Here is a 19,249-nt window from a genome sequence, read left to right on the forward strand (position 1 = left end):
TGGGGAATTGCAAGGGAAGCAGCCGCTCTGGATGTAGGGGCTACAGATGGGAGAGCACCGTCTCCACCCACATATCCCTTAGGGAGGGGGCAGAGACAGTGTAGCTGGACAGCAAGTAGAGCCACTGCTCCACATTAATGCCATATCCTCATAGGGGAGGGTTGAGGGCAAGGCCACTCCTTCATTAACTACATCACTGGGAGGAGTGCACTGTACAACCTGTCCCAGGTGGGGGAGCTGCTGCTGCAGTTGCGGCACGTGGTCACTAGGAGTCCTCATGAGCAATTCTAGCAAAGTATGGAGAACTCTTCCCTAGAGGCTGCTATTACAGCACAGCTTCTGTGGACAAACCACCTCTCCCCGTGATTGGAATATGGTCTGTAGCTTCGAGCCATAGCACATTCTACAATGATTAGAGAGTCTAATATTGAGGGTTGTTGAGCAACCACTTTTCCTTAGTGACTTGGGAATACTCAGCACCTATCAGGATAGGGCCCATGCCTGTTAGTTCCTAGTTATTATGGGACATTGTGGACAAAAAGCACATAATATGTCAGCATTTACGATACACTCAAGGGTCTCAATCAAGACATGGGGACCACTGAGCCAGTCCCTGCCCCAAAGAGTCTGCAAACAAAAAGATAAGTGAACAAATGTAAAGTGAGGGACAGGGATATAACATACAAGCACGTGGTCATGGTGGTGACTGGCACCAGTGGCAGTGTTAGGGAAATGGCAGGATTGAGGAGGGCAAGGCAAAATGTAATGTCACAACTCCGTGACTTGAAGTCCATTTAGAATCCTCCCATGAAGGGGGAATTAAGTGCAAGGAGCAGGGGGCACATCCTTCCAACCCCTCAGAATTCCAGGATCTACCAAGGATTCCCATCCCAATTCCGGAGAAGTCAAAGCATCAGTGTGGAGGCCATCCATGCCCAGTATTGGACTCCCCATTGACAGCACACCTAGATCTGCGCCTATGACACCATTGATTCTGGCTCAGCTGCTATGCTGAGTTTCACCACCAACTCAGAGTGCAGTCGAAGCTACAAAGAAGTAGTTGTTGATACCTGCAGCATTAAAGGCTTGGTTGGATTAGAATTTTTTGCACCAAAGCAGATACACTGGTGCAAACCCCACCCTGTAAATGCACTGCAACACCAATGCAAGGCCCTTTTACACCCCTGCAGTGCCTCTACACTGATGATTTACATTGACATGGATTTTTGCTGCTGCAAAGAGCTCTAACTTAGACAAGATCTAATAATTTGTACTCTACCTTCTATTGCAAACTATGTGAGAGCTTTGAAGGAAGCATTCCACCTATAACCACTATTACCTGGTTCTATCCACCCAAACCCTTTTCAACAGCCATGGAGACGGACATTCTAGATACTTATCTGAAGCAAGATTCCTCCATCAGTTTCCAATATATCCGTTGAGCCATAACAACCTAATTGTTAAACTGTACTGATGACATCAGAAAAATGGAAGACCCAATATCCTGTCTTACAAAAATAAAAACTACAATATTAAAGAAGTCATTGAGATTGTCCATTCCTGTCATACAAGTCAACTCATACTCTTCTCAGCTGTATTTCTTTTGGCAGGACTGGGGAATTCACACATACCAGAAGTGTTAACATACAAAATGGTGTCTTTCAATTTGAATGGTATACACTCTGAGCCTTTATACAAGCAGTCGTGTTCCTGCATTGTAGAGCTGGCATTTCCTGATCTTTCTTAGCTTTGGCAGATAATTTCCTGACTGAATTGCTTACTTTACACTTTAAAGAGTTTCCTTTTAAACTACAGAAGTGCCAGAAGGACTCAAAATTTAGTCACATCATATTTACATTATATAAGAGTCAAAAGGGTCAAAGACCATCATTTATTGTATGTTTGTAACATTGCGTGGTATAATGGGGTTCAAACCTGGTTGAAGCCCCTAGGCACTACCATAGTATAAATGTTGATTTATTATTATTTTATTCATTATTTAAGACTCTTTCTTGTAAAAAGTAACTTGATTTTTCCACATACCTTTTAACTGCCTTGGGATACAAATGTCTCTATGGTGGATTTTATATTATTACTGTCTATGTAGAGGACACCATATGTCTTAGGGCTGCACTTTTTAATCAGATCTGAATATGTTGGGTTCTGAATTAGTTATAGAGGTTTGACAAATGTTTGTAGAAGTAAATATAAATATTATGGATTATTTGATTTGGGGTTTTAATCAGATTTTTCCAAAAGTATTCTTTTGCCCCCAAGAAGAGCTTCCTACCTGATGGGAGTAAGATCAAAGGATGTTGTCAAGGCTGCTTGTATATCTGAAATCAGGAACATTTAAGTATCCCGTATAATATATTATTTCCCAAAAAATCTCTAGGAGAGTAGACCTAGATGTTTCCTGATTTGTACACATCCAGTGAGATAGATACACAAACAACAAAATATACCCTCCGCCCCCTCCAGGTATCCATTGAACAAGCAGTTGCGTTTCCTCATGCACACGCTAACTTTGTCTACATTGAGGATTTCACCAGAGCAAACCACCATTTACCTAGCCCTTGTCTACAGTGGGAAGAGGAGCTAATGCACATTTTATCTAGCACATTTTATGACATTAGACCCTATTGTGCTCTTAGCATGGACAAAGATGGACATGTTTAAAAATATGTGAGCTGAACACAATAAACAATTTATCCCTGTCTGTATACTAAGTGCTATATCATGTACAGTATCAGTTTAGTTAAAAAAATTAGCTAATACATTTTCTAACATAATGTGTTTTCTCACTGTGCATATACCACTTAATGTTTTCTGTTCTCTTCATTAGGAAGGCTTAACTGATAATTCCTTAATTCTTTTAGGCTATTGTAGAGATAGGGTAACAAACTCTGAACTGCAGTTGGCATAATTACACAAAAATACAAGTGGCAAATACTGGTCATTTTTTCCAATTAGGTGTTGACATTTATGGGGTCGCATTTCAAGTATTTTTTTCATCTCAGCCATCTACAACTAACTTAAAATAAAGAAAACTTATTTAATCCGTGATTTGCTATATGTAGATTTGAGAATGGGAGAGTCCAGAGGACCCCAATTAAACTTTGACATCTCTCACTTTGCAAAGGATGTCCCTAGCTATCAAGTACATGTAGTGAAAATACACCTACCTGCTTTAATAGTAATTAAACTGGATTGACATATTATCCCACTGTGGTGGTGATCACTAGTTTTCATTTGCCAGAAAAAAGCAAGGGGAGGGAAATGCTAGTAAAAAGAGAACATATATTTGTATTTCTGCTTGAATCTACACTAGAATCAGTCCTCATTCACATGTCAGTTATCCAGGTGACTCGTCACTCTTTCTAAACTCAATATTTTTACTCAGTTTATTTTTAAAAATTGAGTGTTAATTGTATTTGAAGCCAGCAGGGTTTCCACTTTGCCCTGTTTCACATTCATCCTCTCTATCCACCTTTATGGAGCCCTAAGTCGAGGCTACATGAATAGGCAAAATTTCACTACAGTAGAAGAGACTTTTCTCCCCAGTCAGACATGAAGCACTTGCCCTGTCCTCACTAGCATGTCAGGGGAGGTACTGATCATGCTCTCTGCTTCCCTAGCTGTCATCCCTTAGAACCTGAATGCCATAGCTGGTGTGGCAGTATCACAAACTCTGCCCCTGGGAAGGGGGAGGATTTTGGGAACTGTATGTTGGGATACATTAACAGGGAATATCTAATGTAGATGGAAGAGTGTCCGGGTGCAGGTGTTGTTGGTGGCCTGTACTATACAGAAGGTCAGACTAGATGATCTAGTGGTCCCTTCTGGCCTTAAACTCTATGTAAGATACAGAAGATACTTCTTCAGCTGTGCTTGACATTGGTAAGGCCTCAGGTAAAGTACTGTGGCCAGTTTTGGACACCACCCTTTAAAAACAAAAGTGAGATCAAATTGGAGAGAGTCCAGAAGAAACCAAAAAAAAAAAAAAAAAAAAAGACAAGAGGTTTAAAAACCGTGACCTATGAGGAAAGGGTGAAAGAACTGGGCATGCCGCTTCTCCGAGGCACCCCCTGCATTTCCCCTCCCTCCGTTGCTTGCTGTTCCCCACCCCCACTCACTCATTTTCACTGGGCGGGGAGGGTCCCTTTTCAACCAGGTGTTCCGGTTGAAAACCAGACACTTGGTAACCCTAATGTTTAATCTAGAGAAGAGAAGACTGAAGAGGGGGACATGATAACAGCCTTCAAATGTGTAAAATGTTGTTATAAAGAGGATGGTGATTAATTGTTCTCCATGTCAGCTAAGGGTAGGACAACAGGTAATCAGCCTAATTTGCAGCAAGGAAGATTTATGTTAGCTTTTAGGGAAAAGCTTTTAACTATAAGGATAGTTAAGCACTGGAACCAATTATCAAGGGAGGCTTTGGAATCCCCCAAGTTTTTAAGCACAGGTTAGACAAACATCTATTGGGGTGGTCTAGGTATACTTAACCCTGCCTTGCTGATCTCCTGAGGTCCCTTCCAGCCCTACATTTTGATGAGTCTATGCAACTGTCTTTATGTCACTGCCTCCTGGCCATTGCTTCCCCCTTAGGTAATAGAACAGCTGCTGCTGAGAAGCACAGGTGAGCCATGCATTGCCTACATAGCCATATATTATTTATAGGGTGGGACTGGACCTTCTCAGAGTTTTATAAACACGTGTTTTATCTGGAAATAAACTCTAGCCATCACCCAGCAATCTAACTGGATGACATTTATTCCATCTGAGGGGCAATGAAACCACAGAAACCTTTTGCAAAGAATTAAGTCCCTGAGAAGAAAAACTGCAAAACTTTGTTCTGTGAACAGGATCTTGCACAATCAGGTTTTTGGTTCCTTGATTTCCTTCATGAACTCAACAGGAGAAAAAAAAGGCAGAAAGTGATTTGATATGCCACCCTAAGAAGTCATGTCTCCTGATGTATTTTTCTTGTGTGTCAGTTATAGCTGCCCAGTGCTGCACTGTCACTTTTCAGATCCAACTCTTCGACAGAGTACAACTACAAAGAAGTTAGCTAATTCCCTATGCCAGGGTGAAGGGTTGGTAACAGTAATTTCTTTGGCCATCCACTCTCCTAACTTTAGATTGTGACTTTGCAGTTTTGTAGCAATAGAAATAATTTTATAACATTCATAAAAGTAAGACCCAGTCTTAAGGTCTCCATGTACCGAAGTCCCATGTACTAGAGTTCCACAAAAGGACCATTTACAAGATTAGCCTTTATATGTAATGTTATTTATTACTTATATTATAACCTCATTGTGCTAGATATTGTCCATGCAAGCCTGAATGAGCAGATGCTCAGGTGATGATTTTGAGGTGTGCTGCCGACCTTGCCATCTCACATTATTAACAAAGTTTTGAAATACTATTTCATTTTTAAAAAGTAATCTACTTAGCACTTACTGATAATAACTAGGGCTGTCATTTGGATTAGACAAGAACCTGAATGAAGTCCAGAACAGCAATATGTAGATAAGATGTTCAGCTTAATTTGGGTTTATCATGAGTACTTAAGTTTACTTTATCACAGGCTTTTCAGAAGTCTGAGGATGGTGCTATACAAATAATATTATTTATATAGCAGTATAGCGTTGGTGTTTCACATATAGAAAGAGATACACAAAGAAAAAGCTGAAGTCCTTCCTCTGAAGATATTGCACAAATTTTCAAATACCTTGTAAAATCAGCAGTTCTTATGCTTTAATTGAGTCTAGATGATCACTTTACATGTTATATATCAATGTTTGATCACATAGTAGGAAGCACAATCCAGGTTTAAACATGCATATTAGAGCTAGACAAAAATACAAAAGATGGTTTACAAATATTTTCACAAATAAATGTGATAAATTTGCTACACTGATATTCATGGTGTCATGTGTCCACAATAATTTCTTCCCACCGATTGGTTTTGAATCCTGAAAGTTTCACAATTTTTAGCATGATTGATTACCTGTCTAAAGTTTTAATTTGTTATTAACTGATCATTTTTTCCCCATTCCAGTCAAATAGAAACAATACCATGTGACTGAGATGCCCAATCACACAATAAGAATAGGTTTCAGAGTAGCAGCCGTGTTAGTCTGTATTCGCAAAAAGAAAAGGAGTACTTGTGGTACCTTGGAGACTAACCAATTTATTTCAGCATAACCTTTCGTGAGCTGAAGTGAAAAAAAAGGCAGCTGTAGCTCATGAAAGCTTATGCTCAAATTGGTACTAGTACTCCTTTTCTTTTTACAATAAGAATAATGATTAGTAAATAGCTAGTGACATCTGTAATATCCACAGATCATGAGCTGAAATGTATTCACATAAACTATGTGGATTTGGATTTAAAAACTGATAGCACAGTCTATTCCTCTATATTTCACAAAATTTAGTCACATTTTTCTTGTGTAGAAGCTGGGAGGTTCTTGTGATATCAGCCAGCCAGTAATGTGTTGGTTGACAACTGCAGTGAAATCAAAGATCTCTTTCACAGTATAAAATTACCACCAGAAAAACTAGTGTCACAAACCACAATGCTGCCAGACACATTCTGGCATTTCTCTGATCAACAAAGCTATATATACTCATATTGCCTTTCAAAACCAGTCTACGCTGGTTTAAATGATAGGGGCTGACATGGAGATGCTGCCAAAGGACTATGATGCAGTCTTGTGACCTATTGGACACAAGGATTCATTCTGTTGTCATGTTTTACTATAATTAACTGTCTGTTCAGTCATTTATAGTAAGACTGAAAACCCAAACTGAAACAGTGGTACAGGGAACCTAGCCTTTTCAAGTAGTGCTTAATGTAGTACTGACAAGACATGATACTTAGGCTCCTCAGTATGCATAAATAAAGCACTCACTTCTGTTCCTCTACTTCATCCATCAGAGTGTTTCCCCTCCCCAGTTTAGAAACTAACATGCACAAAAGGCCCAGTTTTTTTAAATCCTGGACACTCAAACAAGCAGAGGGTGAGCAAATTTGCTGACATAGGTCTGTGGTGTAGATGCAGCCTATGCTGACAGAAGGGGTTCTTCTGTAGGTGTAGGAACACCACCCTGAACCAGTTAGTTACATCAATGGAAGCCCTTGCCCATCAACACAGCTGCACTGGTGGTTTTGTTGGCATAGCTACGTCTGTATATGCTGATATAACTTTTCAGTGTAGACCCAGTCTTACTTTCTTCTCCCATTCCTTATACTAATGGCTGGATGTGCTTCAGCAACCGGATTGGCTTGAGAAGTCCACAAGGCTAAAGGCTCTTGAGCCAGTGCCTCATCCCATTTCACATAGCATTCAAGGGCAGGAAATCCCAAATCAATTGAGGCCTGGTCTACCCTTACAACTTACAGCATAGTTATGTGAAAAAACACACTCCTTAGTGACACAGCTGTGCCCAATGTAGATGCAGCTATGCCAACAGAAGACAGCTAGTGTCCTTCAGGGAGATGGTGTTCCTATACCACCAGAATGTCAAACACCTCACCTACATTAGGGGATTATGCCAGCAAAGCTGTGCTGACCACAACTCTTCAGTGTAAACATATACCTCAAACTATTGAATATAGGCTCTAAATAGGACAGGAGTCTTGATTTATACCTCAATCCAGCCCTGCTGACTAACATGGGAGTTGGATCAGGCCCTTCGTTTTTGTTTCGTTGGCTAGGTCTACACTGAAAAGTTAAGTCAACGCAGTTGTGTGAAAAAGAATTCTTCCATCAGTCTAGCTACTGTTTCTCAGAGAGGTGGATTAACTATGGTGACAGGAGAACCCTCCTGTCGCTGTGGTCCGTGTCTACACTGAAGTGCTACAGCGCAGCACTACACCTGAACCACTCTAGCATTTCAAGCAGAGATTAGCCCTTTGTTTTACTGAATCAGAACCCTTCAATACCATCCAACAAAAAAGGACCAACACATTATAAAAATCTCACAAAATGAATGCTAAAGCTATGGTTTGGCTAGAGATATAGAAATCACATAAGCAAATTATTGTCACTGACCAAATGGTAACACAGATTCTGTCTGGTCTCAAACCAGCATAACCTCCTTACTTCTTGCAATTCCAGGCTTTTTCCTCCTCTTACCTCCTTCATCCCTTGGGATACAGGATCCAAATACAACATTTTATCATTTTACCAACTGTTTTCTAAATTAATGTTTACATGTTGCTAAGATGTTATTAAACAGTTGAAAGAAATCTGTTTAATTGTGAAATATAGCTTAAGAACTTCAGCAGTATCTGGGCATAAAAGACGATTGAAAGAAAAATATAGCAGTGGGAATACAACAACACACTGTGAGAACAGTAGAGTGATCCTGTAGTTTGATATACTAGGTCTTTAAAAGAAATAGAATGACAATAAATTACCCTTTCTGCCTGGGTAGAACTTTACTTATTGTTTTGTTTCCACTAAAATAATAAAAAAGGAAGCTTAGAACAAATCAGATGAGGAAAGCTGCCCAAAATTAAGGTGTGCTGAAGTGCACGCTCATAAAAAGAGAAAGCCGTGTACTTGAGGGCTAAATTTGAAATGGATACCAGAAGCAAGACTCTCCTGAAATGGAACCTGAATGGCAGCTGAAGGCTATATGCAAACCTATTGTATATGAAATTTCAAGCTTCTCAGCACTTTTAGTTATACCAGTAGTCCTATCCCAATGACTGGGAATCTTTAAAAAATAACGGCTCCCCATTGGTTCCTAGCAATTGGTTCCAGCCACGTCCTGCCTGCTCATTCTTGGCCACCAAACCCTGAAATGGAATAACTATCCCAACCCTCTTTTTATTAACTACCCCCATTTGATTTGGCATATTGTATGCTGACAACATCAGGCCTCACTCCAAATCAGAAGAAACTGATTGACACACATGTCACTGCAGGAACCTGAGACACTGAAGAACAAAGAGATATGTAAGGATTCAAATTTTCAATACGGTGTGTTTCAACAAAAAGGCTCAAAATGAAATACAATTAAAAAACAAAAAGGGAGAGAGACCAACAGAAGATCTTAAGGACTTAGGCTATGTCTACAGCTGGGCTTCTGTAGCTCTTCACTTAATACTTCTGTAGTTGTAGAATAAAGGAGGGTTAGTAGGCAGCAGGATGTGTTACAAATTATGCTAATGAGCCATAAAGCCACTGTCTCTGTTAAATCCATGGTTTTCAAGTATCCAGTAGAGTTATGAATTTAAGTTCCCAGGCTTGTCTTTTAAAGAAGGTGTTGTTCAGGTTTCCTTTGAGGACAAGAACTGAGAGGTCAGAAGAACAGAAAGAAATATAAGGATGCAAATTTCAGTACAGTGACTTTCAACAACAAAAAAAGCTGGAAAAAACCCAACAACAAAACCCTGCGCAACACTAACAGTAAAATATAACATTCCTGGAAAATATGTCCTGCCCAAGAGGCTGAATGTACATATCCAAAACAGGGACCCTATCTAGCATTATGCAGATTTAAGGGAGATATGGTAGAGAGAGAGATGTGACATAGACAGAACAGCAATAAGATGAAAGAATTGTCCAGTGGCAGCCTGGGACTCTTCAGGAAAGCCTGGTTCAATTCATTCCCTACACAAGTCATTTAGTCTCTCTGCCTTGGTTCTCCATTTATAGACTGGAGTATAATTATACTTCCATACCTCACAGGAATGGTCTGGGCCTAAATAAATTGAAGATTGTGAAAGGCGTTGGGTAATACAGTAATGGGGATTATATATGTACCTAGGATAGATAGAATTGTTAATGCTGGATCATGATAATGCAGAAAATAGTGGGGGGAAGGAAGGGGGGAAATTCAGCAAGAACAGAGAACATTCCTTAGTGAAATGTCCATATTAGTCCTGTTTACAGAGCTACTGAGGTCTTACCACGAGAGCAGACAGATTTCTCACACTTCCTTAGTTTATCTGCATTGAAAAATACCACAGAAACATCTTCTCTCTAACATTTCTGCTTTTCCTCTTGTGGCCAAAAGAAGAGATGCAGAGATAAGTGAGGGAAATAGTTCACCAAGTGATTATGAGTCTCAAAGAATTTTCAATTTGCGCATGAACTTAAGTAGGTTCAGATCAGTTACATAACAAATGAAATCTAGTCTCAAGTTTGCTGCTGACCTGGTGCATGACCAGTCACTTCAACACTCTATGCCTCAGTTTCCCCATCTATAAAATGGGAATAATTATACTTACTTTCTTTTGTAAACTGCTTTGAGATCTATAGATGAAAAGCACCATATACAAACTGAGCATTTATTATTATACTTTGTTAATTCCCCTGTCCTTGATCTCCTCTGGCTTGTCCAAAAAAAAAAAAAAAAAGTCATGCCTCCTGTACTAATTCTCTCTCACTTTCGTTTATCATTTGAGATGGAATATGGTAGTTCTGTACCTTACAAGTCAGCAGGCTAGATGTGCTCAACAATTTTCTTTTAATACTTACAATGTAATTGAAGCTTATTGGAAAATTTGTTCACATACTGCTGGCTTGGTATATGATTTGCTGGATTTTACAAAACCTAATAAAAAAGTAACAAATATTAAGTTAAGAAAAGTATTACATAGATGCCAACTGCTCCCAACTTGGAGTCAGTTCCTATTTTTCACCAAAATGTTTCTTACATCCATTCTGGCCCACCAAAAAAATAAATAAAATTAAAAAAAAATAAAAATAAAAAAAAATTGATTCCAGTGCATTTCAAACGGGAAGAAAAGTCCCTCCAAAAATCCTGATTAATAGCTTTCAGAAATTGACATTTATGTCCATACATAACTCACAAGTTTTCAAAACATAACTAGATTGGAAGGAAAAACGACAGCTGAGATATTAGAAAACTCAACCAATGTGAAGTGCATAATAGAAGATGCTCCATATGGCACTTAGTAACATTAGGAAAAAAAGCTTCTCTTTTCCTGACCTAGTTTTTTCCATCAGGCAAGGAAATCAGAAGATACACAGCTTGAAAGGATCAATGTCTTCACTATGCCAGACTAAAAGGGAAATCTTTAGATAGGGTGGTTTGCCTCTGAATGAGATACTGGGCCAGATTATGTTACACCAGTATAAATTTGGAGTAATTTCTCCGTTGTGTTCATTGGAGTTATCCTAGATTTACAGTGACAATACTGAGTTCAGAATCTGATCCACTCTTGTTTTTGTGGATATCAAACATAAAAAATGACATGTCTGAAGTAATTACTAATCTAGGGACTAGACTCATAATAAAGAATTTGTAAACTAACATCATTTGATAAACTATGTTGTGCATCAGGATTACAATTTTAAGCCCATTCTAGTAGCTTGATTATAAAGGACAATTACTGCATTTATAGTCAGTTGGGGAGAATATTACTAGATTCAAATATAAATGTTAAACTAAACAAAATATAGCATAACAGCAGCAAATGAACCCACACTATAATTTGTTTGGTTCCCAACATATGACATTCCCTTATTCTTAGAAAATCTAGTTTTGTAAAATAGTTTGTATTTTGACAGTTCACATTGTTGGATTTTTCCATCTGTATTTTCTAAAATGGTTGCAACCATTTCCTTCTGGGGTGGACCGATAGATTATTGCAATATGTTCTTCATGGAACTATGTCTGAAAAATTCCTGGAAACTTCAGCTCATGGAGAATAAACCCAACGGAGAGTATTTAGTAGTGTTCTCTCAGCAGCAGATTACATTGGTTTCTGTGCTCTGCAGTGGCTCCTAGTCTGTTTTCCAATAACTTTAAGGTGTCGGTGCTGACCTTTAAAGACCAGGTCCTGCTACTTCAGAGATCAATTCTCACTGCAAATGTCAAAATTTTCACATAATCACCTATGGAGCTGGAGCTAGTAGTTCCTTTGTTTAAGGAGGAGCCAGCTGGTGATTTCAGAGAGAAGGGTTCTTCACTGTGGAATTTATACTCCTCCCTACATCCTCCACTTCGTCCAGCACAGCCAAAATTTGCTGACCTCAATGGTAGGCTGTAAAGCATATTTTATTTCCCATGCTGTATGAAAGGGCTGAAGGTAGGTTAAGAGTGCTTTTATGTAGATATTGATTGAACTGAATTGCTTTGGTACGTGATTTCATAAAGGTTAGGGAGGCATACTTGATCTAAATAAAGTTAAAGACTAAAAGAGAGGATTATTCAAAAGAATCATAGACAGTAGAGCTGTAAATGACCTACTTGTTCACTTTGTCCATCTCTCTGAGAAATACAGAATTGTTCCCTACTATGTTTTGCTAATGCATTGTCCAGCCTAATTACAAATGTGATCTAATGAAGCTTTCATTTCACTTCCCTTGGGAGAATGCTTCAGAGTTCTATTTGACCCCACTGTAAGGAATATTTTCCTGATTTTCAGCCTTAATTTATCTTTTTCTAGAGCTGACCAAAATTTTCAAACAAGAAGTTTTTTTTTCCCCCCACCAGAAAATGTCAAAAACAATATTTTTCATGAAAAATTGTCAACCTTGCCAAAAATTTCATTTTTAATGACAAACTTCATGCTTTTTTTCCCCCAGTCCAGATTTTCTATAAATGAAACTTTTCTATCATACTTTTTATAGAAATTTAGGTGGTAAATAATTTAAAAATTGCAAAATATTAAAAAACAGAACACAAAAAATGTCATTTCAAACACTTGGAAACATATATGTGGCCCTCCATGGAAGCAATGGTGCATGGCATGAGGAGGGTCGGTCCCCAGAGCGAGGGGCCAGCCAAGGGCAATGGGGCATGGCATGGCAGGGGTGGCCCTGCCCAGTGCGAGGGTACTATGTACAAACCAGCAGCTGCCAGATGCACTGGCCTGCCTGGCACTGTGCTGCCAGCATGCCCCTTCCCCTTGGGGGTGGGCTCATGTCGTGCCACACATCCCCCTGCCCAACACAAACATCCCCCAACTCTCTATGCCCAGCACCCCCCCGACCCTGCCACAAATGCACAGCGCCCTGCACAATACCACCCCTGTTCAGCACCCCCCTGCCCACAGCCCCAGCACAACTGCCCAGCACCCCACACACAAACCCCACACCCTAGTGCCCCAACACACATATCTTCCCCACCCCTTCACAGCCCAGCACCACCCCAGACCCCCCAGAGACCCCCTCTCCCACGCCCTGCCTCCCAGCTGCACTCACCACCCTCCCGGGATGTGACTGTGTCTGCTGGGCTGAGCCAGCAGTGCAGCCAGGGCTGGTCCCAGGGGGGGCAGGAAATTGCTCCAGCCCCTTAGAAGTGGTGCGATCTGCCAGGCCAGGGCCTGCCCCAGCCAGGCTCCCTGGAGGGGCCCAGCCAAGCACTCTCCCACCCCAACATCTCCCCCCACCTGACTGAAACTGGCCAGGCTTTTGCACCAGACCCAGGCAGCTCAGCTCTGGGGAGACAGGTGGGGCCCCACAGGTGATGGGAAGCAGAGACTGCCCGGAGCTGGAAGTGCACTGGGGTCCGGACAGGGGGCTGAAAGGAGCCCTCAGCCGGCTGGCAGGCAGGCCGAGAGCAGCAAGTGGTGGGTGCGGCTGGCAGAGTCTCAGGGGGCAGTGCAAGCCGAGCAGGCCGGGGCCCCTTCTGAGCATGGGCCCAGCTCCATGGCACCATTGTAAACCCGGGACTGCCTTCAGATACTGTTTTGCTCAGCAATACATATTTAGCTCTTTTAACATTTCATAAATCACTTTCTTCCGGGGATTACCAGGTATTGTTCTTAACTATTTGATAACTGGGACATAATCCAAACTAAATGTTTTTTAAGAATACAAATAGCATAGTATTTCTAAGTAGGAAAAAAAAAAACCCAGTTCATAGCCAATATTTACAGAGACAATTAATTATGAGGACACAACTGAAAATATGTACAATACAATCTCAGAAAAGAGTAAGCCAGACACAGCAAACGGAAAGTGTTGCATATGCCTAGCAGTCCAAAATCATTCGCATTTCACATCTGCAATAGGTAGTCATCTTACATGAAATTGGAAAGGAGGAAAGACCTAGCAGAAACAAACCTATTGGGCTGTCAGACAGATGGAAGGAGGGGGGATAGATCTTTAAGTGAAAGCTCTTGAAGATTCCAGAAACAGAGTCAAGACAAAGGAACTGCACAAAGCCCATGAATCTACTGACAGAGTCAACCATTTCTTAGATCAGGATATGTAAAACTCATCTTGTGTAGGATGCAGGTGGAGAGGAAAAGTGATGGACTCCCTCAGACACAACAGGCTTGTCTACACTTAACAGCACTACAGAGGCACAACAGCATTGGTCCAACGGCATCACTGTAGCACTAAGTGAAGATACTACGTATGCTGACAGGAGAGTTTCTCCATTCAGCATAGGTACTCCACCCCTTTGAGAGGTGGTAGCTATGTTGATGCTAGAAGCCCTCCCATCAACATAGCACAGTCTACACTGAGAGTTAGGATTTTCCACTCCACTGAGGATGTAGTTATACTAACATGAGTTAGACCAAGCCAAGATACTATTTGCAGCATATCTGAGACTTAAGGACCTATACTGCTATGTGCACTCCTTTGTGGGTATTGTTGGGAGATGAATATCCTGCTCACACCTAGCTGTCCCATCACGTTCCCTTCAGCTAAGCACGTTCACATTTCAACCTCTTCTCCCCATAAGCATAAAGCCCACATCATGTGCAAAAGGCATAATTTAAAGAAAATAGACAATTGTCAGAACAACACACAGCTAGAAGATAAAATTCAATGTTCTATTCCGGAGATCCATTTCCAATCATCTCTAGCAACTGGTTATTTTGCCTTTTGCAAATTTGGAGGAAGAATGAAGTTAAAGTTGGGTGGACAGTGTAAGTCGGGATAGTCAATTTTTTTTGGTCAAGGTCCAAATTTCTTGGTCAACATATAGTCAAGTTACAGACCCCAGAGAAAATAATAAAAAGACCAATAATTATAATGATAATAAGTAAATTAAAAGATTTCCGGGTCCATTCAAAAGCATCTGGCAGTCCAGATTTGGCCCACGATCTGCCTATTGACTACTTCTGGTGTAAGTCATATGGAGTGATTAAGAGGTTTATAGCACTGGGAACTGATTAGACCTCCTAATCCTTCATTACCAGACTTCTTAATGCTTTTTATGAGGCAGGAGAGTTGAAGTTGTAGAAATTGTGTTAAAATTCTCTCTCATTTGGGAACTTTGTTAACTCTCCATTGAAACACATTTGTAAGATTCAGGAGGCCCCATTCCAGTTTTCAAGGAAGAGTTCTGATTTTCTAGAGGATATCACAGCTGGGTCCTGCAACCTATGCATTCAAATATTAAGGAATTCTAAAATAACTTTGGAACTGATGCAAAATCATAATGCTAAGATTTAAGAATTTTGTCCCAAAGGTTGTCATTTTGAAAGTGACAAGATCTTTTGTGGACCCGGTAGGTAGCTACAGAGACTGATTTTGCTTGCACAGGCCTTAGATGCATAGGACCACCATTCCAGATCAGACCTTTCATCCATCATGTCCAGTATCCAGCCTCAGTAGAAAAAAAATCCATAATACAACACTAGACTCAAAAAAACCCAAAAACACACCACCTTCTTATCCCCTGTGGTGATGAGTTTAACCCTTGAAGAATGACATTTTACTTCCTTTATCTTAACATAGTAACCACAAATAAGAGGAATGGAACATGGAATCATAAAAATCATAAACGGAAAAGACCTCTAAGGTCATCAAACCTATTCCCCTGCCATTTCACGATTGTCCCTTAAAGTATATTTACCTAGTCTAATTTTAAAGTATCTTAAATGAGTGTGTTTCCATCACCTCACTTACAAATAGAGGCTTCATCAAATGTCAGGAGAAATGACTCCTGCACTGTGTATCGGATTGGGTGTTATTACACTTTTCTATTATTTGGTTTCTCTCTGCTTGCCTTATTGTAAAATGAACAGTATAAAAAAAACCTCAGATATTTCTAAAGCTCTTATTCCAATATTTAAGTATTGGAAGGAAGGGCAAGTATAATAGATGAAATAATATTTCGTATTACAGTTGAACTTATAGATCCAGTTAGGATCAGAGCCCCATTGTATTAGGTGCTGAACAGTGTAAAAGATGGTCTATGCCCTGAAGAGTTCACAATCTTATTAAAACAGGATACAATAAATGGGTATAAAACAAATCTACAAGGATGGGATGGCAAGGGAAACAATCATGAGAAAAAGCTCTCTACATATAATCTACAATAATCACTTAAAATTCTATTTCTCAAAACTTTCCTGCCCATAAGCTCATTTGCTGGAATATTACCAGCTAGTGAACATGAAAGAGTAGTGATTACTGTATAAGTGATGTTGCTTAAAAGTTCAAACAGAGTATTAACAAATTCTGTGTATCATTCATCCAGCTTTCTTTGTGGATTAATTAATTAAGGAAGGGGCAAATAAAACTTCAGTGGAGTAAGCTGCATGTTTATAATGAGTTAAAAAAATTACTTGTCCTGAAAAAGTTAATGTAGATAATGAATTAATTTGGGAATTAACTATCCAGATGGAATTTCTTTCCATCTGTCATCTAAAATAGGGGCTTGTCTACATGGGAGATTTTTCTAGTTAAACCGCTAGAGTAATACATCTAGGGCTTGTCTGCACAGGGAAGTTTTACAGGTAGAGAGAGAGTGTGTGAATTTAAACTGATGTATACTGGCATAACTCACCCACATGGACATTTATTCCGTTAAAAAAGCTTTTTTTCCAATTTGTGTTATGTCACTTTGGAAGTAGTTTGAGCTAAACCAAAAAAAAAAAAAAAAGCCACTTACACTGGAATAAGAGTGTCCACATAGGGAATTATAGCCCCATAGCTATGCTGATGAAATTTCCTCATGTAGACAAGCCCTATTACTGTATAAGCCAGTACAGGGCTGGTAATTTCCTAAAAGAACTCTGATCATCTGGAAATGCTCTTTAAGATGATAGCCTGCTTTAAGCATATACACACACACACCTGTGACCACAGGGGGACTCACTAATGATCTATGCCTAAGCAGCGTGAACTTCCCTGTTCCAAACATAATGTCTGTGTAGTGTCAAAAAGGCAACATCATGACATGACGGTGCAATTATGCATGATGCAATGTTATATCATGAACACAAACATTGCAAAGTGATTGTTAGTCTGGGGGACTCAAATCTTTACACCAATGCTGTTTATGTTCTACTGCGTTTTTTTAAATAGCACCCCTTTTCCTATTTTTGTTGCCTTTTGTTTATGTCTCATACCGCCCACACCTACCATGCTTTTGCCTTCTCCCTTCCCCATTTTTCCACATTGTACCAAAATTATTAACTACAATCTGCATTTGCAGAGGTTCACTTTGTTTTGTCTGAATAAAAGCAGCTGCTAGCAATGCATAGATGTAAAAAACTGTGCTTAAGTTAATCTCTGAAAGGAGATGAACCATAAATGGTTATTTTAAAAATGCTAGTGCTTCCTTTTACATATCACAGGCTGCACGTTATGCTATTAAACAAAAGGAGCCCTTTTAAACTGGTAACTTAGAAATTTTGGCCAAAGTTTTCAAATTTGTCTGATGAAAGTTTTTATTGCTCTACTTAGGTTGCTTCTCTTTTAGGTACCTACATGTAGGTTTAGGAATTTAATTTTACATCCCTGGTTTTGATAATGTTGATCACTTCTACACAACCTATAAACGTGCTATATCATAGCTCATTAATTGTATGGATGGGTTAAGGATCCCCTCGGAGAAAAATAGGTCTGACGAGTCCTTCCCTTAACCTTGCCACACCTGACATTACTGACTTAATGCTCCACCCATTTGGGTGATACACAACTGCTACTACAATGTTTTCAGCCTGTTATGTAATTGCTGCATCTGTTAAACTCTAATTAGAGCTTTTCTTGTACAAGAAGGGCGAACATCTGTTTGCAGCTATTAATTAGTAACACCAACATTCTTGTCAAGATGGCATCGACAGTCTGCGTGCATGTGACCTTGTCTACACCAGCATTTGGGGGGAATCTTACCAAATTGCAATAGCACTGGTGGGAGCATTAGTGTGGGCATCTTATTCTAGACAGTCTCTCCTGAGTATCAGAGTAACAGCTGTGTTAGTCTGTATTCGCAAAAAGAAAAGGAGTACTTGTGGCACCTTAGAGACTAACCAATTTATCTGAGCATAAGCTTTCGTGAGCTACAGCTCACTTCATCCAATGAATGCATCCGATGAAGTGAGCTATAGCTCACGAAAGCTTATGCTCAAATAAATTGGTTAGTCTCTAAGGTGCCACAAGTACTCCTTTTCTTTTTTATCCTGAGTATGACTGCCTGTACTCTGTCTATGCTCCCGTATTGATACCACAAGTGGAGTTGCCTCAATGGGAGTATGAGGGAAGATTTCCCAAAAAGTGCTAATAGAGACACAGCCATAGTAGGTTTTTTTCCCTGTAATTATTACTGTAAAGCAGCCTAGAGGAAAGGGTCCCCACTAGATAGCTTTTCATACATTTTTGCTACTTTGTGGAGAATGCAAAAACTTGCATGTACATATGAGAGCCTCTATATTTGCATCCACCCTTATGAAAGAGCTCAGTGGCATTTCATTCAAAGTTATGTTTCTACAGTATTTTAACAAAGGAAAGAAGTCAATTAAATTCTGTAAGATGCTTTTCAAATGTCTTTAGAGAGACAATATCCTTTCTCTAGTCGTTCTATAGGTTTTTAGAATAATTTCTATGGATCCCTTTTTAATTTCTGTAAAACCCTATCTGTTTAATCCCCATCAAATTCTATAGATCTTTTTCATAACAGCAATTATGGCATATTTCTGAGCCATTTGCCACATGTGGAGAAAGAACTGGAATTTTGTTGCTCTCCGGGACCAATGCCTGCAGTTAACAGAAAATTCTTTGGCACCTTTTCGTGGCTTCTGCTGCAAGGTACAGAAATAGCTGTGCCTGGTTAAGCCCTTGCAAAGTCTGCTGTTGCTAACAGAATTCCAGGAAGCCTTGGCTGTTCTAAGCACCATAAAATCATTCCTTCCAGCTATGGAAAATATCTAATCCTTTCAGGACATCTGATTACACAATATGCAAGGACAATGGAATATCACAACAACGCTGCAATCTTAAATATCTTGGTTCCAGTGCAACCCTCCTTATCCAAACAAAATTGCCTTTGACATGGGGAAGGTTTTGTAAGA

This window comes from Chelonia mydas, chromosome 5, assembly GCF_015237465.2.
Source record: "Chelonia mydas isolate rCheMyd1 chromosome 5, rCheMyd1.pri.v2, whole genome shotgun sequence".
Classification (NCBI taxonomy): domain Eukaryota; kingdom Metazoa; phylum Chordata; order Testudines; family Cheloniidae; genus Chelonia; species Chelonia mydas.